General features: G+C 44.4%; 2 non-coding genes across 2 annotated transcripts; both read left to right on the plus strand.

The window, feature by feature from the left end:
• Positions 1 to 207: 207 nt before the first annotated feature.
• On the plus strand, positions 208 to 289 carry trnal-uag (transfer RNA leucine (anticodon UAG)). The gene has a single exon. It is a non-coding gene; the product is annotated as a tRNA-Leu (tRNA).
• Positions 290 to 19,492: 19,203 nt separating this feature from the next.
• On the plus strand, positions 19,493 to 19,565 carry trnak-cuu (transfer RNA lysine (anticodon CUU)). The gene has a single exon. It is a non-coding gene; the product is annotated as a tRNA-Lys (tRNA).
• Positions 19,566 to 22,164: the final 2,599 nt, after the last annotated feature.

Here is a 22,164-nt window from a genome sequence, read left to right on the forward strand (position 1 = left end):
TCTTAAAACCACACTATCTTCTCCATGATCTGACTGACCAATCTCCTGTGATTTCAATCCAGGGTACACGGAGAGAGATGACAGGACATTTTCATTGAGGGCTGGGATCATTTTGCAGTCTATGGACAACTGGCTCGGTAGTGAGACAGTGAATCAGAAAGAAGTACCAGAGATGATGAAATAAATTAAGCAGGTACATGAATGTCTGGTAGCGTGGCCGAGCGGTCTAAGGCGCTGGATTTAGGCTCCAGTCTCTATGGAGGCGTGGGTTCAAATCCCACCGCTGCCAACATTTCTGCTGCAGTTTATAGTGCTATATTTTGGTACGAGACAATGCAAATTACAAGGTGAGTGGGAATAGTTGCGGACTAGTTGCATACCACACTTCTCTGCTATGATTTTGTATAAACAGCATCAACCTCTTTGTTACGGCTGTCGTCTTGGCCGAATGGTGATGGACTTGAAACCAGGTTACACTTGTGGCAGATTTCTTTATTCTAACATTTCAATCTCCTGGCAATAAAAACTGAAATGCCCGTTCACCACTTTGAACATCAACACAGAACTTTCTCACCTTTTTCAAATAAGTCCTGTTCTTTCTACTTTTACGAATAAAGGAATTCTCTCGTTCCGCAATGAAATCTTCTTGCCCAGTAACCTAATCAATCTGTCTTCTCTCCACAGTTTACCATCTAACGTGCTGCCATCAGCTAAATTATAGCCTCAGGCTCCAAAGCAAATTGAACTCGCAAACACTGGTTTATAAGACTAGTGCTCTAACTACTGAGCTATGTAAGTTCAGTAAGCTTCGTAGTAAGTGTACCATAATCTGTGGAGTGAGGAATGGACTGAACACAGACTTTCTTTACACAAAAACTTGTGACTGTTTGGGATTCTGTATCCCAGACTTCTGTGGATCGTCAGTTGATACGAATATTGAAGGTGGAGATGGAGAGATTTTTGGATTCTAAGGTAATATCGGGATAGGATGGGGAATTGCTGTTGGTGATATTTGATGGGTGTGGCAATGTCTGAGATGGAAAACAAGATGTGACCTGAAAGCGGAAGAATTGGGCATATATCAGATCCTACATATATTATATATGATATATATCATAATATATGATATGTATTATTTAATATATATCAAATATATAATATGATATATTGATCATATATAGATCAATGTGCTGTATGATTTTTCTTAAAAGCTTATTTTTAATGTTACACCGGTTACTTTTCCAGCTCTGATGCAAGTTCATCCAGCTGGAATATTAACCTTGTTTGTTCCCTTCACAGACACTGACTTAAAGCAGAAAATGCTGGAAATATTCAGCAGCTAAGCTAATGTTTAAGTACGAACACAAATAATTTTGAAGTTTGGAAACATTTTTTGCCCAGTTTCGAATCAGACTTCCCGTGTCTGAGGCGAACGTGATAACCACTATACAAAAACACGACGACGGTCAGAAGGGAAGCAGATCCGATTTACTGGAGGAGCAACTAAACTGGTTCCACAAGCCTGTTAGTTACACACAGCAATTTATATTTTCATTGTCTCGGCTGGTTCCTCCTGTCAAAATGGATAATGATACATTCTACCGTATTAAATTTTAGCCATCACATCTTCAACCAAAGGCATTCATAAAGGTTAAAAGAAAGGAAATCAATCTGTCAGTGATGGAATTCGATCCCACTCTTCTACAAATGCTACTACCGCCAAGTCAGTGCCTGATTTTATAGCTCCCACCTGAAGAATGCCCCCCTTCTCTGCTATGATTTTGTATAAACAGCATCAACCTCTTTGTTACGGCTGTAGTCTTGGCCGAATGGTGATGGACTTGAAACCAGCTGTGGCGCGTTGGAACTGTTGATCAATGAGTCTAGCGCCATATCCTGTTCTTATGAGGGCATCTTTCAGCGTCTGGAGGTGTCTGTTGCGATCCTCCTCATCCGAGCAGATCCTGTGTATACGGAGGGCTTAGGGTGGAAGCTGAAGAAGTGGAGCATCGTGAGGTTATCCGTGGGCTTGCGGTACAGTGAGGTGCTGAGGTGACCGTCCTTAATGGAGATGCGTGTGTCCAAGAATGCAACCGATTCCGGAGAGTAGTCTATGGTGAGCCTGATGGTGGGATGGAACTTGTTGATGTCATCATAGAGTTGTTTCAGTGATTGTTCACCATGAGTACAGAGGAAGAAAATGTCATCAATGTATCTAGTGTATAGCATCGGTTAAAAAACCGCACCGACGTCCTCAGAAGACAAACACGGGACACAGTGGACAGAGTACCCTTCGTTGTCCAGAACTTCCCCGGGGCGGAGAAGCTACGGCATCTCCTCCGGAGCCTTCAACATGTCATTGATGAAGACGAACATCTCGCCAAGGCCATCCCCACACCCCCACTTCTTGCCTTCAAACAACCGCACAACCTCAAACAGACCATTGTCCGCAGCAAACTACCCAGCCTTCAGGAGAACAGTGACCATGACACCACACAACCTTGCCACAGCAACCTCTGCAAGACATGCCGGATCATCGACACAGATGCCATCATCTCACGTGAGAACACCATCCACCAGGTTCACGGTACATACTCTTGCAATTCGGCCAACGTTGTCTACCTGATACGCTGCAAGAAAGGATGTCCCGAGGCATGGTACATTGGGGAAACTATGCAGACGCTGCGACAACGGATGAATGAACACCGCTCGACAATCACCAGGCAAGACTGTTCTCTTCCTGTTGGGGAGCACTTCAGCGGTCACGGGCATTCGGCCTCTGATATTCGGGTAAGCGTTCTCCAAGGCGGCCTTCGCGACACACGACAGCGCAGAGTCGCTGAGCAGAAACTGATAGCCAAGTTCCGCACACACGAGGACGGCCTCAACCGGGATATTGGGTTCTTATAAATGTTGACAAATTATGTTATGGTGATGTAAAAAGTTGGTTCGGCCACATTTGGAATACTCTGTCCTGTTCTGTTCTGTCCAGTAGAGATGTGCAGGGGAAGCTTTTAACAGAGAGGGTGGTGGGGGCCTGGAATGCGCTGCCAAGTGAGGTGTTTGAGGCAGACACGTTAGTGACATTTAGGACTTATCTGTATAGTCACATGAACAGGTGGGGAATAGAGGGATACAGGTGGTTGGTCTAGAAAGGACAATGTGATCGGCGCAGGCTTGGTGGGCTGATGGGCCTGTTCCTGTGCTGTACTGTTCTCTGTTCTCTGGGTAGGAATAAAATCAAATTTTGCGTGTAGATTACCAATGGGAGTGGAATATCTGACTCCAGTGAACAAGAATTGCAGGATGTATCTGTCCTGCAGAACTGTATTGATTCTGGTTCCTTCAGCAGAGTGGAATATCTGATCTAAGAATCCTTCTATTTCTGGAAATATCTGTCCATGTAGAATTGTATTGTTTGTGGGACAAGAACTGGAATGAACTTCATTGGGTCTATTGTGATAGAGTCATAGCGGTTTGCAGCATGGAAACAGGCCCTTCGGTCCAACTTGTCCATGCCGCATTTTTAAAAAAACCCCTAAACTAATCCCAATTGCCTGCAATTGGCCCACATCCCTCTATACCCATCGTACCCATGTAACTATTTAAATGCTTTTTAAAAGACAAAATTGTACCCGCCTCTACTACTTCGTCTGGCAGCTTGTTTCAGACACTCATCATTCTCTGTGTGAAAAAATTGCCCCTCTGGACACTTTTGTATCTCTCCCCTCTCACCTTAAACCTATGCCCTCTAATTTTAGACTCCCCTACCTTTGGGAAAAGATATTGACTATTTAGCTGATCTATGCCCCTCATTATTTTGAAGACCTCTATAAGATCACCCCTCAGCCTCCTACGCTCCAGAGAAAAAAGTCCCAGTCTATCCAGCCTCTCCTTGTAACTCAATCCATCAAGTCCCAGTAGTATCCTTTCTAGTTTAATAATATCCTTTCTATAATAGGGTGACCAGAATTGCACACAGTGTTCCAAGTGTGGCCTTACCAATGTCTTGTGCAACTTCTACAAGACATCCCAACTCCTGTATTCAATGTTCTGATCGATGAAACCAAGCATGCCGAATGCCTTCTTCACCACTCTGCCCACCTGTGACTCCACTTTCAAGGAGCTATGAACCATGTACCCCTAGATCTCTTTGTTCTGTAACTCTCCCCAACACACTACCATTAACTGAGTAAGTCCTGCCCTGGTTCAATCTGCCAAAATGCATCACCTCGCATTTGTCTAAATTAAACTCCATCTGCCATTCATCAGCCCACTGGCCCAATTGATCAAGATCCCGTTGCAATTGGAGATAACTTTCTTCACTGTCCACAGTGCCACCAATCTTAGTGTCATCTGCAAACTTACTAACCATGCCTCCTATATTCTCATCCAAATCATTAACATAAATGATAAATAACAGTGGACCCAGCACTGATCCCTGAGGCACACCGCTGGTCACAGGCCTCCAGTTTGAAAAACAACCCTCTACAACCACCCTCTGGCTTCTGTCAAGAAGCCAATTTTGTATCCATTTAGATACCTCACCCTGGATCCTGTGAGATTTAACCTTATGCAACAACCTACCATGCGGTACCTTGTCAAAGGCCTTGCTAAAGTCCATGTAGACAACATCAACTGCACTGCCCTCATCTACCTTCTTGGTTACCCCTTCAAAAAACTCAATCAAATTTGTGAGAAATGATTTTCCACTCACAAAGCCATGTTGACTGTCCCTAATCAGTCCTTGCGTCTCTAAATGGCTGTAGATCCTGTCTCTCAAAATACCTTCCAACAATTTACCCACCACAGGTGTGAGGCTCACTGGCCTGTAGTTCCCAGGCTTTTCCCTGCATCCCTTTTTAAACAAAGGCACAACATTTGCCACTCTCCAATCTTCAGGCACCTCACCCGTGACTATTGATGATTCAAATATCTTAGCTAGGGGACCCGCAATTTCCTCCCTAGCCTCCCACAATGTCCTGGGATACACTTCATCAGGTCCCGGGGATTTACTTAGCTTGATGAGCTTTAAGACTTCCAGCACCTCCTTCTCTGTAATATGTACACTCCTCAAGACATCACTATTTATTTCCCCAAGTTCCCTAACATCCATGCTTTTCTCAACAGTAAATGCTGATGAAAAGTATTCATTTAGGATCTCACCCATCTCTTGTGGATCCGCACATAGATGACCTTGTTGATCTTTAAGAGGCCCTACTCTCCCCCTAGTTACTCTTTTGCCCTTTATGTATTTGTAGAAGTTCTTTGGATTCTCCTTTGCCTTATCTGCCAAAACAATCTCGTGTCCCCTTTTTGCCCTCCTGATTTCTCTCTTAACTCTATTCCTACACCCACTATACGTTTCAAGGGACTGACTTGATCCCAGCTGCCTATGCATGTCATGTGTCTCTTTCTTCTTCTTGACCAGGGCCTCAATATCCCAAGTCACCCAGGGTTCCCTACTTCTGCCAGCCTAGCCCTTCACTCTAAGAGGAATGTACTTACCCTGAACCCTGGTTAATACACTTTTGAAAGCTTGTCACTTACCAGACGTCCCTTTGCCTTCCCTCAGACTCCTCCAATTAACTTTTGAAAGTTCCTGCCTGATACCATCAAAATTGGCCTTGCCCCAATTTAGAATTTTAACTTTTGGGCCAGACCTATCATCTTCCATAGCTATCTTAAAACTAATAGAATTATGGTCACTGGTCCCAAAGTGATCCCTCACTAACACTTCTGTCACCTGCCCTTCCTTATTTCCCAAGAGGAGGTCAAGTTTTGTCCCCTCTCTAGTCGGGCCATCCACATATTGAATGAGAAATTCCTCCTGAATACACTCAACAAATTTCTCTCCATCCAAGACTCAAATACTATGGCTGTCCCAGTCAATGTTGGGAAAGTTAAAATCTCCGACTATTGCCACCCTAGTTTTCTTGGAACTATCTGTAATCTCCTTACATATTTGCTCCTCAATTTCCCGCCGACTATTTGGGGGCCTACAGTAGAACCCTATCAAAGTGATTTCCCCCTTCTTAGTTCTCAGTTCTAGCCACATAGACTCAGTGGCCGAACCCTCGGATATATCCCCTCTCAGTACGGCCGTGATGCTTTCCCTAATCATAAGTGCAACTACCCCTCCTCTCTTACCTCCTGTTCTACCTTTCCTATTGCACCTGTACCCTGGAACATTGAGCTGCCAGTCCTGTCCCTCCCTTAGCCATGTTTCAGTAATTGCTATAATATCCCAGTCCCATGTACCCATCCATGCCCTGAGTTCTTCTGCCTTGCTCGTCAGGGCTCTTGCATTGAAATAAATGCAGTTTAATCTGGACTTCCCTTGCTCTCTGGCTTGCTTTTGCCTGATCTGTCTGGTACTCGGATTACTGACACTGCCTTTACTACTTAATGTGCTCTCTTTAACCTCTGTGCTGTCCTTAAACTTCTCTTCTGTCTCCCTACTGCTTTGGATCCCACCCCCCTGCCCCTGTGATTTGTCACATTTCTATTCATCTAGAAATGAAATCCAATATTTTTTTCAATATGATTCTGGTTCTGTTGGAGCTATGTTGCTGCTTCAAATGATTTGTGAATCTAATCAACTGAACCCCTAAACTCCTCGAAACAATTCAGACCCTTGATTTCTGTAGCCTGATTGGGAAACATATTGTTCTGATCAAAATGCAGCACCTGACACTAAGCTGTCATGAAATTAATTACCAATTCGAAAACCCAGTTTGCAAGTTTATAATTTATTATTGATGTGTTATTGTATTTAGCTGTATTCTTGAACTATGGTCATTCTCATTCTCAGTTTGGATTGGTTGGTAACTTTTGAAATTAAAATTTTGCTTCCTGATTCCACATCGCCGATCCCAGGAGACAAGTTGTTAAAACTCCAAATGGGAAGAAGCTGTTTATTCCGTCAGGAGATATTTTAAAATCGACTGTCTCAGGATTCGAGTATTTGAACATCACACTTTCTGGAAAGATGTGACAGAGGACACGAGCAGTGACTGTACACAGGAGACCCTGACCCCAAATCCTGTGTCATTTTCTCTCCACTCCAACTCAACAATGTTTAGTTATCTCTCCCATGTTTAATCTGACCTGCCCTTTTCTCTCACTCCCACATTCTGTAACACCAGTCGTTCCTCACCCCACCTTCTCCCCACTCTCTCTCTCCCTCTCTCTCACAAATCAGAAAATGGAGATACAGACAGAGAGACAAACATAGAGCAAGCAAGTCAATAATCACCAGCACGGCAAACTGAATTCAAATGTCCTCCTGTGCATTTTATTTCACCCTCACATTTACCTCTCTGTCTCAGACACGAGCTTTATTCCACAATTATACCCACTTCAAGTTAAAGAACTTTAATTCCAGGCCATCAAAATCATTTACAGTTGATGAGATTAATTTTTGATGTGACCTCACTGTTGTCAATATAGAGAATTCTGCAGGTAACCTGTGCAGAGGAAGATCCAAAGCACAGAGTCACTTTCACAATTCAGTTCAGAGTTTCTGGTAATTGTTCTCTGTATGTGTGTTTATAATTGTTGTAATGTACAAACTGACGCTGGAATATTGGTCGCACAGTGAGATCCCACCAGCAGCAATGTGATATTGGCTGAAAGTCTCCTTAGTCTCCTGCAGAAAGCATTAATTAACTCCTTCAGTCCCATCTTTCAAGTTGAAGCCTTTTATATTCAAGGCCTTTGAACCCACTTTGCAGTCCGTGAGCTATTTTTAAAGAGTGTGGTCATTGTTACAAGGCAGGCAAAGATCCCAGGCCAGTGCATCCATAGCAAGATCCCACAGCAGCTGCACTGTGAAACTAATCAGATGGGACACAGACCTTCCCCTGCCTCCACCCTCACACCTGCTGTGAGCCCCATTCCATGCTGTGTGTGTGGATTGTCCCAAGTCTGGAGACTTCCCTTCAGTCCCCCCGGAAAGGTGAAACTCCCTCTTAAAACTGAGATAATCTTTTAAAACAAATTCCACAGCAAGATCCCACAAGGTGCAGTTAGCAGTGTGGAGTGTCTTTCACATTTGGACAATGTTTATACAGAGAGACAGAGTGGGAGAGAAAGCGAGAGAGAGAGACAGGCTGAGACAGTTAAATGCTGCCCTGGTAACCACAGAGATAAAATATAGAACCTGTCTCTCATTTAAGCCCCACACCACATTAGCACTTGACATTTCTCCCTGTGCATCTAACGCACCACCTTCAGCTGTTTATATCTCTCTCCCTCATTCTCTCTCTCTGTCTCACTCACACACTCACCCTATTTTGTAAAATTGCTGTGATTGTGGAAACAACACACTGTCGTCTGTGAACAGAGCAAAATCCCACAAGCAGCAAAGTTCTGGGAGCTAAATATTCCCCCTTCCTCGGTTCCTCCATAAAGGGTGAATTAACTCCCCTCTTTACCTGTGTTCCAATTTAACAACTTTCAATTCAAACATTTCAAGGATGTTTTACAATCTTTGCATTTTTTTTTATTCAAGTGTGGTCACAGTTGTATTGGAGGGCAGTGTGTATGTGTGGAAAGATCCTAGAAGAATCTTCCTAGTTCATATGGATTCCAGCAAACTATTTGACAAGGTCCCACATGGGAGACTTATAAAGAAGGTAAATTCACATGGGATACAGGATAATTTGATAAAGTGGATTGAAAATTGGCTCAGTTGTAGGAGACAAAGGGTGGTGACAGAAGGCTGCTTTTGTGTCTGGAAGCCAGTGTGCAGTGGCGCACCACAGGGATCTGTGTCAGACTCCCGATTATTTGTCATTTATATAAATGACATTGATGACCATGTGTTGAGTAGGATTAGTAAGTTTGCAGATGACACAAAGATTGGACGGGTGGTTAACAGTGAGGCGGAGTGTCTTGGGCAGCAAGAAGATATAGACGAGATGGCCAAATGGGCAGATAAATGGGAGCTGGAGTTTAACTCTGAAAAGTGTGAGGTGATACACTTTGGAAGGAGTAATTTGACAAACAAGTATTAAATGAATGGTAGGAAACTAGGAAGTTCTGTGAAACAAAAGAATCTTGGCATTTTTATCCACAGATCTCTGAAGGCGGAAATGCATGTTGGTGGGTTGGTAAAAAAGGCATATGGGACACTTGCCTTTATCAATCGAGGCATAGATTACAAAATCAGGGAAGTCATCTTGGAGTTGTATAGAACTTTGGTGAGGCCCAACTAGGATATGGTGTGCAGTTCTGGTCAACACATTATTGGAAGGATATGATTGCACTGGAGGGGCTGCAGAGGAGATTCACCAGGATGCTGCCTGGGATGGAACAGTTAACTTATGAAGAGAGAGTGTTTGGGTAGACTTGGGTTGTCTTTGTTGGAGCAGAGAAGACTGCAGGGCAACCAGATCAAGGTGTACAAGATTATGTGAGACATGGACAGTGTGGATAAGGAGCAGCTGTTCCCCTAAAGTTGAACGGTCAGTCACAAGGGGTCATAAGTTCAAGGTGAGGAGCAGGGAGTTTAGGGGGGATGTGAGGAAAATCTGTTTTACCCAGAGGGTGATGGTGATCAGGAATGTGGTAGAGCGGGTTATCTCACATCTTTTAAAAATGATCTGGATGAGCACTTGACACATCACAAGGTTCAGGGCTTTGGCCAGGTGGTTGCAGATCGCAATGGGCTGGAGTTCAGATGTTTTTAATGTGTTGGTTCCGGCTCCTTGGGCCGAAGGGCCTCTCCCGCACTGTATGATTCTATGATTCTATATTTCTCCCTCTTGGTCCCCTTCATTGTCTCTCACATTCTCTTTTCCTCCATTTTTTCCAATCAGGCAGAAAAATTGAAATGGACAGAGAGAAATCCACAAAGAGAATCTTCTAAAACTGAATTAAAATGCCAGCCCTCTTCCTCCCTGCCCACTCCCTGCCCCCTTTCAGTCTCCAGAAGCTTCCCAACTCCCTCTTCCAGTTTGGGATGGGGTTGCTGATTCCTTCAGGACACTTTTTATATCTTCCCAGGATTTTTCTCCACAAGTCAGACTATCTGAAAGGGTGTGATTGGAGCTGTAGCCAGTGACTACATACTGGAGACCCTCAACATCCTGTATCTCTTTCACAAATCCTCTCCCTCCATCGCCACCTCTGTTTTGACCTTCCATTGCACTCAGCTGCCTCCCAATCACTGTTTCACACTCGGCTTCCCTTACTCCATCTGCCACTGTCATTCTCATATTTACAGATGGATGTTCTTATGTAGGTCCTGGTCCCTGCACCCATCCCCACCACCTCTTCCTCCATTCATCCTTCAAACTTCTTCTTTCTGTCCCAATCTGCTTCTTTCCCTCTCTCTCATGTGCTCTGTGTTGAAAGGAGCGATGCAATATTTCTGAGCCCCATTGCTAACAACCACAAAACACATTAGTGTGAGGGGGTGGGAAGACACAGTATCTGAGGATCTCCAAATTGGGGTCAATGCCCAGCTCCCAGCCAGTGGAAAAAAGCCTCAGTCCCAGCCCTCTATGATTACTGATTTACATAAATCAATCAATATATAAATACATAAATGAATAAATACTGGGAGACTTATTTCAAAAATTCAACCAAAGGAATTGCCACAGTTTGATCCCAGTTTAAAGAGGGGTGCTTATCTTGTTCTGTCACTGAGGAGATGTGTATCCAAACTCAGAATATGCATGATGCTCAGGGAATGGGAAGAGGATTACACCCGGCATGAGGGTGGGGGAATGAAATGTCTCCCCATTGTCCTGTCTGGATATGGTCACATTGCTGCCCATGGGATCCTGTTGTGGTTAAACGCCACACAAAGCCGGAGTAAGAGAGAGAGAGGGAGAGATGCTGAAGAGATAAAAAGAAATGGGGAGAAACCGAGAGAAAGAGGGGGAAATGCTGGAGAGAGATAGAGAAATATGGGGGGAAACAGTAGGATAGAGAGTTGCTAGAGAAAGATGCAGTGCAGTGGTTAGCACTGCTGCTTCACAGCTCCAGGGTCCCGGGTTCGATTCCCGGCTCGGGTCACTGTCTGTGTGGAGTTTGCACATTCTCCTCGTGTCTGCGTGGGTTTCCTCCGGGTGCTCCGGTTTCCTCCCACAGTCCAAAGATGTGCGGGTTAGGTTGATTGGCCAGGTTAAAAATTGTCCCTGAGATGCGTAGTTAGAGGGATTAGCGGGTAAATATGTGGGGGTAGGGCCTGGGTGGGATTGTGGTCGGTGCAGACTCGATGGGCCGAATGGCCTCCTTCTGCACTGTAGGGTTTCTATGATTCTATGATTTCTATGAAAGATAGGCGGATAAGGGAAGAAAGCTAGAATGACAGTGAAGAATGAAAAGAAATTGGATGGGAGATAAATCTGGAGATAGGGGAAGAAAACTGGAAAGAGAGAGGAAGGGGATGACTAGAGATAGATAAGGGAAGAAAAGGGGAGACGTAGAGAGAGGGAGAGAAGGATGGAGAGAAAGACAGACGGGAAGGAATCTGGAAAACAGAAACAGAAAAGCTGGGGGCGGAGAGAGAAGCCCGTCAGTCTGATTTAATCCAGTGAAACAGATCCGATGAGAAATCCAACCTCTCAGAAATATTTGAATGATCGGAATTTTCAGACTGCCTCCATCAAAGTGAGAGAGATGTAATTCACAGCTTTCTGTCCCCCAGTCCCTGCTTTACCAGTGGTGTTACATTGGCTACTTTCCAGTCTGCAATTATAATCTCTAACACAATTCCTCAACCACATGGCCACTCCGGAATCCCTTCCCATTGGATTAGTACTGAAATCCTCTCCTTACTGTTGCTTCAGACATGGAGATTGTTTATCCACTAATTTCCTAGTTCTTATCCCTTTTTCTCTGACAGTTAATTTACTGGGAATTGTGATCCTGAGTCGGGGAAGTGTGGTCTCTCCACCTGCACCACTCGCTACCTAGTGGCCATTGCAGTGGCGGATCTACTGTTCATCATCATTAACCCCATTCTCAACAAAATAAATAGATATTTCTTCCCCTGGAATTTCCTGGACCTCACCTCTGTGTGTAGTGTTAATCGTGTCCTGCAGGCTGCAGCCAGAGACTGTTCTGTCTGGTTCACCGTCACTTTCTCCTTTGATCGATTTGTGGCCATTCGCTGCCAGAAACTGAAAACTAAATATTGCACTGGGAAAACTGCAGCTGTGGTTCTGGCAACAACTGGCATCCTGCTCTCTGCAAAAAACATCCCCCTGTACTTTATATATCAATCTATAAAGATAACCAACAATGTCCAGTGGGGTTGTGATACAAAGACAAGCTTTTGGACTGATCCTGGGTGGGTTGGATTTTCCTGGTTTGATCAGGTTTTAAACCCACTGCTCCCATTCAGTTTAATCCTGTTGATCAACTCTCTGACAGTCAGTCACATTTTAGTGACCAGCCGAGTCCGGAAAGGACTGGGGGCTCAGAATAAGGGAAAGAATCGCAGAGACCCTGAGATGGAGAGCAGAAGGAAGTCAATGATTTTACTCTTCAGTATATCCAGAACATTCATTCTCCTCTGGTCGGTGTGTGTTATATTCTTTTTCTATGTGGATGTGAGAGGAATAATGTACCTCACTGATCCTGAATATACATTTCAAGAAGTTGGATATATGCTTCAGAATTTAAATTGCTTTTATGTTTCTATTTTCCAGATTCCTTCCTCTGTCTGTTTCTCTTTCCATTCTTCTCTCCCTCTATCGACATCCCTCCCTTTCGCCAGATTTCTCTCCCATACAATCTCTTTCAATTCTTCACTCTCATTCTACCTGTCAACTTTGCGTGTGGATCACTAACCAGAGTAGAATATCTGACACCCCTGATCAAGCATTGCAGGATGTATCTGTCCTGTAGAACTGTACTGATTGTGGTTCTTTCAGCAGAGTGGAATATCTGATCTAAATGTCCATCTATTTCTGGAACTATCTGTCCATGTAGAATTGTATCATGTGTGGGACAAGAACTGGAATAAAATTCAATGGATACATTCTGAATATATATATATTTTTTAAAATGGTGAGTGAGATCTCCATCCCATGGTGCTGTCTCTGTCTTTAACTTAAGAATAGCTATCAAGCAGGAAGAGATTGGTTTTGTTTTAAGAATGTTTTGTGGTCATTGCATGATGTGACATTTCTCGATGGCTTGGATTTCTATTCAAAAGAAACAGGTGTCAGCTAATTCCTGACATGTAAGCAACCTAACAAAAACCGTACAGAATTCTGTGGTTTAAAAAAAAAATTGTCCATTATTTCTATTAATCTAGAAATGAACTCCAATGTTTTTATTCCGATTGTTATGTTTCTGTTTAAACTGTACTGCTGCTTCAAGTGATTGTCTCAAGTCTGGAGATCTCCCTTCAGTCCGCTGGAAAAGGGAAACTCCCTCTTAAAACTGAGAGAATATTTTAAAACAAATTCTACAGCAAGATCCCACAAGGTGCAGTTAGCTGCATGGAGTGTGTTTTACATTTGGACACTGTTTATACAGAGAGAGAGAGGGAGAGAGAGAGAGAGAGGCTGAGATAATTAAATCCCCCCCCCCCCCCCCCCCCCCCCCGGGATTTTTATTCATTCAAGTGTGGTCACTGTTGCATTGGAGGCCAGTGTGTATGTTCAGCAAGATCCCAGAAGAAGCTACCTAGTTGATTTGCATTTCAACAATGTCTTTGGCAAAGTCTCACATGGGAGACTTGTAAAGAAGGTAGAGAAGGCCTTTGACAAGATGTTGCATAGGAGACCATTAAATAAGTGTCCCTGGTGTTAAGGGTAAGATCCTGGCATGGATAGAGGATTGATTGACTGGCAGAAGGCAGAGAGTGGGGATAAAGGGGTTTTTCTCAGGATGGCAGCCGATGACGAGTGGTGTGCCTCAGGGGTCAGTGCTGGGACCACAACTTTTCACAATATACATTAACGATTTGGAGGAAGGAACTGAAGGCATTGTTGCTAAATTTGCAGATCATACAAAGGTATGTAGAAGGACAGGTAGTATTGAGGAAGCAGGGGGGCTGCAGAAGGATTTGGACTGGTTAGGAGAATGGGCAAAGGAGTGGAAGATGAAATACAATGTGGAAAAAAGTGTGAGGTTATGCACTTTGGAAGGAGGAATGGAGGTATAGACTATTTCCTTAATGGAAAAATGCTTAGGAAATCAGAAACACAAAGGGACTTGGCAGTCATTGTTCAAGATTCTCTTAAAGTTAACATGCAGTTAGGAAGGCAAATGCACTATTAGCATTCATGTCAAGAGGGCTAGAATACAAGAGCAGGGATGTACTCCTGAGGTTGTATGAGGCTCTGGTCAGACACCATTTGGAGTATTGTGAGCAGTTTTGGACCCCATATCTAAGGAAGGATGTGCTGGCCTTGGAAAGGGTCCAGAGGAGGTTCACAAGAATGATCCCTGGAATGAAGAGTTTGTCGTATGAGGAACAGTTGAGGACTCGTTGGAGTTTAGAAGGATGAGGGGGGGAATCTTATTGAAACTTACAGGATACTACGAGGCCTGGATAGAGTGGACATGGAAAGGATGTTTCCACGAGTAGGAAAAACTGGAACCAGTGGGCACAACCTCAGGCTAAAGGGACGATCCTTTAAAACAGAGATGAGGAGGAATTTCCTCAGCCAGAGAGTGGTGAACCTGAGGAACTCTTTGCTGCAGAAGGCTGTGGAGGCCAGGTCATTGAGTGTCTTTAAGACAGAGATAGGTAGGTTCTTGATTAAAAAGGGGATCAGGGGTTATGGGGAAAAGGCAGGAGAATGGGGATGAGAAAAAAATCAGCCATGATTGAATGGTAGAGCAGATTCGATGGGCCGATTGGCTTAATTCTGCTCCTATGTCTTATGGTCTTGTTGTCTTGTGGTGCTGGAGGAGAGCAATAAATCTTCATTCCCTGACCGGGAATCAAACCCGGGCAGTGGCGATGAAAGCACCTAACGCTAAGCACTAGACCACCAGGGAAGATGCCAGCAAGCACTTTAACCTGATGTATCCACTTCAACATTTTTGAAATACCCGAGACAGGTTTGTAGAGAAAAAAACTAATGTTTCAATAGAACACGAGTGAATCCTTTAGCCAATGAAATGTCGGTTACTGTTATTCATAGAAACCCTACAGTGCAGAAAGAGGCCATTCGGCCCATCGAGTCTGCACCGACTACAATCCCACCCGGGCCCCACCTCCATATCCCCACATATTTTACCCACTAATCCCTCCAACCTATGCATCTCAGGACACCAAGGGGCAATTTAGCATGGCCAATCAACCTAACCCGCACATCTTTGGACTGTGGGAGGAAACCAGAGCACCCGGAGGAAACCCACGCAGGCACGAGGAGAATGTGCAAACTCCACACAGACAGTGACCCAAGCCGGGAATCGAACCCAGGTCCCTGGAGCTGTGAAGCAGCAGTGCTAACCACTGTGCTACCGTGCCAGCCCGTTATCTGGAACATGAAACGGACACTGAGGTGAAATAGTCCCAACTTCATCACTGCTGCTCCTGTGAAACTTACAAGGTAAGACACAGCAGATATTCATCACCTAAAGGGACTGAAACGCTTCAAATTTGAACTACCCGCTCTCCATCTCGGAACCTGGGTTCGATTCCCGGCTTGGGTCACTGTCTGTATGGAGTTTGCACATTCTCCTCGTGTCTGCGTGGGTTTCCTCCGGGTGCTCCGGTTTCCTCCCACAGTCCAAAGATGTGCTGGTTAGGTTGATTGGCCATGCTAAAAAATGCCCTTAGTGTCCTGAGATGTGTACGTTAGAGGGATTAGTGGGTAAATATGTAGGGATATGGGGGTAGGGCCTGGGTGGGATTGTGGTCGGTGCAGACTCGATGGGCCGAATGGCCTCTTTCTGTACTGTAGGGTTCCTATGATTTCTATGAATTTTACACGTCTAAAAGCAACACTTGAGAAATATTTTTGTTGTTGCCCATGACCCAAGCCGGAACTATGTGATAATGAATACTGATAGGGTAAAAAAAATCAGTAAAATCACCGCCTCTGAATGGTCTCCAACACCCAACTGCTCTTGTAACAGCCAAACGCGTTGACCAATTGTGCCAGAGTCTGTGATAACTGGCGCCCACATTATATTGGAGTGTCAACGAATGCTGGATATATCCAACCCAATTATCTCTTTGTAAAACTTGACTCAGTGCTACAGCATGACCACACCGTTTACAAAATTCGATATAATTCTCTTGGAATATTTTACCCCCCAACATTGTTGCTGTGGTGTAATGGTTATTCCCTTCTCCCATGGTGGGCAAAGGACCATTTGATAGAACAGATAGGGAGAAACTGTTTCCACTGTCTAGGGTCAGTAACCAGAGGACTGGGATTGAAGATAGTTAAAAAGGGACAGACTTGCAGTTATATAGAGCGTTTCCCGGTTATTGGACATCACAACGCACTTTCCAGCCAATGAAAGAGAATGAAATAATTGACAATGTCAATCAAACACTAAAGGGTGCATCCGAATTTGAACTCGGGGCCTCTCAGTCTGCATTTAAATGCGCAATCACTCAGCGATGCCCCCTCAGTTATCAGGCTCGGGATCCACCATGATCTTATTCAGTGTTGGAGGATGCATTAGGGGATAGTATTCATCCGGCTTTTTCTCACAGTTACTGGTTTCTGAGTGAAGTCGGAGAGTTTAGTGTTTAATTCACTGATAATTTTCTTGTCATTTGGCTGAGATTTCCATCCAGATCTGAAAAATATTTGTGTCAGTGCAAAAGATAAAATCTGAACCATTACCACCCAGATTTTACCTTGTGTCACCATCTTTACCACCAGCGCTTTGCAGCCTATCACTGCCCTTCTCTTTCGGTACCTGTTCTTGACCTGTTGCCCATGTGACATTTCCAACTCAGATCCGAAACTACAAATCTCACTCCACTGATTCTGACAGGGCTGTTTTCAATCAGGAAATAATTCAGGTTTGTTTAAACAGATGATCAGAAACAATAAATTTTCAGAAATCAAAAATATGGAATCGGGGCTACTGCAGTAAAAGTGCCGAATCCGAACCACTAGACCACCAGGATCTCATCTTCCTGATTCTCCCAGACACCGATTACAGAAATGTGCACTGTGCCAATTATTCACAGTCACACTCTCCTTCCAGTGTTGTGCACGCTGTTAAGATTTGAAATTGTTCATATTTCCACATTAGCTTCCAGTGTGACGAAAGCAGAGCTGTGATAAACCGATGTTGTTCAGCAGATTGACCACAAGAAAGTTTATTACAGGCTGGTGTTAATCCTGCTCTTTGAATGCAGTGAGCTGTTGTAAAACTTAACGCAGTAGGATGAATCATTATTCATTTTGACAAGAGGAACCAGCAGAGACAATATAAATATCAATTATTGTGGTCAATTAACGGGATTATGGAATAGGACGGATATTTTCCGCCTGCTCTTCAAACTCGCTCAAGTCAAACTCCTGCTTTTGATCAGGAAGTAATTCCAGCTTTTTTCAATTCATGTGCCATACGAGAGCAATAAATCTTCATTCCCTAACCGGGAATTGAACCCAGGACGCAGCGCTGAAAACATCGATTCCTAACTACTAGACCTCGAGGGAAAACGCCTGCTCGTATTTTAACCTGACCTATCTATGTTAATTTGGAGCCTTGTCTTTCAAAGAACAAAGAACAGTACAGCACAGGAAACAGGCCCTTCGGCCCTCCAAGCCTGTGCCGCTCCTTGGTCCAACTAGACCAATCATTTGTATCCCTCCATTCCCAGGCTGCTCATGTGACTATCCAGGTAAGTCTTAAATGATGTCAGCGTGCCTGCCTCCACCACCCTACTTGGCAGCGCATTCCAGGCCCCCACCACCCTCTGTGTAAAAAACATCCCTCTAATATCTGAGTTATACTTCGCCCCTCTCACCTTGAGCCCGTGACCCCTCGTTCGGCATTATCCCAGACAAGTTTCATCATCAGGGTCAGCAGGGAATAGTTTAGGGGTAGGAGATTCAGAAAAACAAAATCAATCAGAGGGTGGTGGGAATCTGGAATAAGGTGCCTGGGAGGGTGGTGAAGGCCGACAACCTTGAATAAAATATTTGGATGAGCAATTGAAACATCATAACATTCAAGGAAATGGGATAAGTGAAGGAAAATGGGATGAGCGACTTTCCTGGTAATTATTGTCGACGCAGACTCGATGGACCGAAGGGTCTTTTCTGCGCTGTTGACTGTGTGACTGTGACACTAAGTGCCTCTTGATAAAAACAAATTATTGCTGATACTGGAATGTGAGTTTCCAGCCACGGATTGAATGACTTTTTTATAATTCATTATTGAATGAAAACACGCCACACAATGTCTCTGAAGGGGGAAACCGGGTTAGTCTTCCAGCTGGATTAATTTATATCAGAACTAGAAATGTGACGCTGGCATAGTGGTTAGTACTGCTGCCTCACAGCGCCAGGTCCCAGGTTTAATTCCGGCCTTGGGAACTGTGTGTTCTCCTCCTGTCTGTGTGGGTTTTGTGCAGTTGCTCCCACAGTCCACAGATGTGCGGATTAGGTGAATTGGCCATGCTGAATTGCCCCTTAGCGTCAGGGAGTTTATTTGTCAGGGTAAATAAGTGGGGTTACGGAGATAGGGCCTGGATGGGATTGTTGTCGGTGCAGGGTGAATGGGCCGAATAGCCTCGTTCTGCATTGCACTGATACTGTGATATGGCAGACATTGATAATTTAAAATACTGACATGTGTCAAAGTTTGCCGCTTTCAAGTCACATCTCAGATTTGTCCACATCGATGAAACATTACCCACAAAAAAAAATCACCCTGGTTCTCGCTCCACTGATTATTGTAAAGTAACTGAGTTTGGGTATGCGGTCGGCTTCATAGTTCAGAGGGCCAGTTATTGTGTCCGAGTGGTTAATGTAATGGAGTTAAAATCCATTGGGATTTTCTGCTTTTCATTATTGCTGGTTTTAACGGTGTGCCTACAGAGCGAATTAAATCAAATCCATCCAAACACTCGGAAGTTTTCCCATTTCCGTTCATTCACAGAAACATTCATTTCTGTGATTTTGCAGTCGGAAATGGAGCAGAAACAGAGCCAGGTTAGTATCAGTGTATTTGTTTCTCCTTAGGCCTCTGTCACTTTGGTTGTGTGTGTTTGTGTGGGTTTCTCTGTGTGTGTCAATGTGCCCCTTGGGAATGAACAGCTTTTTACCCTCACAAAATTATTCACATTAGTGCAAAGGTTTAATCATGAACTGTTACAGAGAAAAGATCAGTGTGAAAGATGCAAGAGGAGTTCGTAATGTTTGGAAGGAGGTGCAGCTAAGAAGAGAAAGATGTGAGTGATATTGATGATTTAAAGGAATGCATTTTAACCTGGAAATTCTGAAGGTCGGTTAATTGTAAACTTTGTAATCAGAACATGCTGAAACACCAGATGGAAAACAACATATGTGTTATGTGTTATGCTGCAGCAGTAGCCTGGCTAGCTCAATTGGTAGAGCATGAGACTCTTAATCTCAGTGTTGTGGGTTCGAGCCCCACGCTGGGTGGGTGTTATTTTTAAACTTTGCTGCTTGCCTGGGTGAATTCCAGCTCTCGGGACCTGATGAAGTATATCCCAGGATGTTGTGGGAGGCTAGGGAGGAAATTGCGGGTTCCCGAGCCGAGATATTTGAATCATCGATAGTCACGGGTGAGGTGCCTGAAGATCGGAGAGTGGCAAATGTTGTGCCTTTGTTTAAAAAGGGCTGCAGGGAAAAGCCTGGGAACTACAGGCCAGTGAGCCTCACATCTGTGGTGGGTAAATTGTTGGAAGGTATTTTGAGAGACAGGATCTACAGGCATTTAGAGATGCAAGGACTGATTAGGGACAGTCAGCATGGCTTTGTGAGTGGAAAATCATGTCTCACAAATTTAATTGAGTTTTTGAAGGGGTAACCAAGAAGGTAGATGAGGGCAGTGCAGTTGATGTTGTCTACATGGACTTTAGCAAGGCCTTTGACAAGGTACCGCATGGTAGGTTGTTGCATAAAGTTAAATCTCACGGGATCCAGGATGAGGTATCTAAATGGATACAAAATTGGCTTCTTGACAGAAGCCAGAGGGTGGTTGTAGAGAGTTGTTTTTCAAACTGGAGGCCTGTGACCAGCGGCGTGCCTCAGGAATGAGTGCTGGGCCCACTGTTATTTGTCATTTATATTAATGATTTGGATGAGAATATAGGGGGCATGGTTAGTAAGTTTGCAGATGACACCAAGATTGGTGGCATGGTGGACAGTGAGGAAGGTTATCTCCAATTGCAGCGGGATCTTGATCAATTGGGCCAGTGGGCTGATGAATGGCAGATGGAGTTTAATTTAGACAAATGCGAGGTAATGCATTTTGGTAGATTGAACCAGGGCAGGACTTATTCAGTTAATGGTAGGGCGTTGGGGAGAGTTACAGAACAAAGAGATCTGGGGGTACATGTTCAAAGCTCCTTGAAAGTGGAGTCACAGGTGGACAGAGTGGTGAAGAAGGCATTCGGCATGCTTGGTTTCATCGGTCAGAACATTGAATACAGGAGTTGTCTTGTAGAAGTTGTACAAGACATTGGTAAGGCCACACTTGGAATACTGTGTGCAATTGGCTAATGTAGACTGGGTGAGCAGACTGGTAGGTAGGACAGCTGAGGAACAGTGGAGGATTTTTAAGGAGATTTTTTTAAGTACTCAGCAAAAATATATTCTGGTGATAAAGAAGGACTGTAAGAAAAAGGATAACCGGACGTGGATAACGAAGGAAATAAAGGAGAGTATTAAAATAAAATCAGATGCGTACAGAGTGGCCAAAAATAGTGGAGAATTAGTGGATTGGGAAAGCTTTAAATAAAAACAAAGAACGACTAAGAAAGCGATTAAGAAAGGAAAGATAGATTATGAAACTAAACTAAACTAAACGAGCGGATAGGAGGCATTTTAAAAGGGGAAGATAAAGAAACGGATGTCATTATACACATTGGTGGAAATGACGTAGATAGGAAGAGTAGGGGGGTCCTAAGAGAGCAATTCAGGGAGTTGGGAAATAGGTTAAAAAGTAGGGTCACTAGGGTGGCCATCTCTGGGCTGCTCCCAATGCCTCGTGCCAGTGAGGATAAGAATAGGGAGTTGGTTCAAATGAATGCCTGGCTAAAGGACTGGTCCAGGAGGGAGGGCTTTATTTTCATAGACCAATGGGAGGTTTTCAGGAGAGGATGGCACCTGTACAAGAGGGAGGGGTCACAACTAAGTTGGAAGGGCACAAATATCCTGGCTGGGAGCTTTGCTAATGCAGTTCGGGGGGGTTTAAACTAATATGGCAGGGGGGTTGGGATCAAACTATTAGGTCTATAAGTGTGGTGGCTGGGGACGAGCTTGGGGCTGGGACAAGGCTGGCAAAGAAGAAGAGCACTCTGGGGGAGGACGACCTCACTGAGCCTGGGGGTCTGGAGTGCTTATACTTCAATGCAAGGAGCGTAGCAGGTAAAACAGATGAACTTGGGGCCTTAATGCGCACGAGGAATTTGGATGTGGTTGCGGTGACAGAGACTTGGTTGAAAGAGGGACCGGACTGGCAGCTGAATATTCCAGGGTACAAGTGTTTTAGGCGAGACAGAGGAGGGGCCAAAAGAGGTGGGGGAGTAGCGGTATTGGTTGGAGAGCATATTACAGCGGTGCAGAGGGAGGACAATTCGGAGGAGTCGTGTAGCGAGTCACTCTGGGTGGAGCTTAGAAACAGGAAAGGCGCAGTCACTATGTTGGGGGTGTACTACAGGCCCCCCAACAGCCCAAGGGAAGTGGAAGAATGGATATGTCAGGAGATACTGGATAGGTGCAGGAAATATAGGGTTGTTGTAGTGGGAGACTTCAATTTCCCTGGTATAGACTGGAAATCGCTGAGGGCAGGGACTCTGGATGGTGAGGCATTTGTAAAATGTGTACAGGAGGGTTCGTTGGAACAATATGTGGACAGCCCAACTAGAGAGGGGGCTATACTGGACCTGGTGCTGGGGAATGAGCCCGGTCAGGTCTTCAAAGTTTTGGTTGGGGAACATGTGGCAAATAGTGACCACAATTCTGTTAGCTTTAGGATAGTGATGGAAAAGGATGAGTGGTGTCCCAAGGGTAAGGT

The sequence above is a fragment of the Mustelus asterias genome, chromosome 23, assembly GCF_964213995.1.
Source record: "Mustelus asterias chromosome 23, sMusAst1.hap1.1, whole genome shotgun sequence".
NCBI lineage: Eukaryota > Metazoa > Chordata > Chondrichthyes > Carcharhiniformes > Triakidae > Mustelus > Mustelus asterias.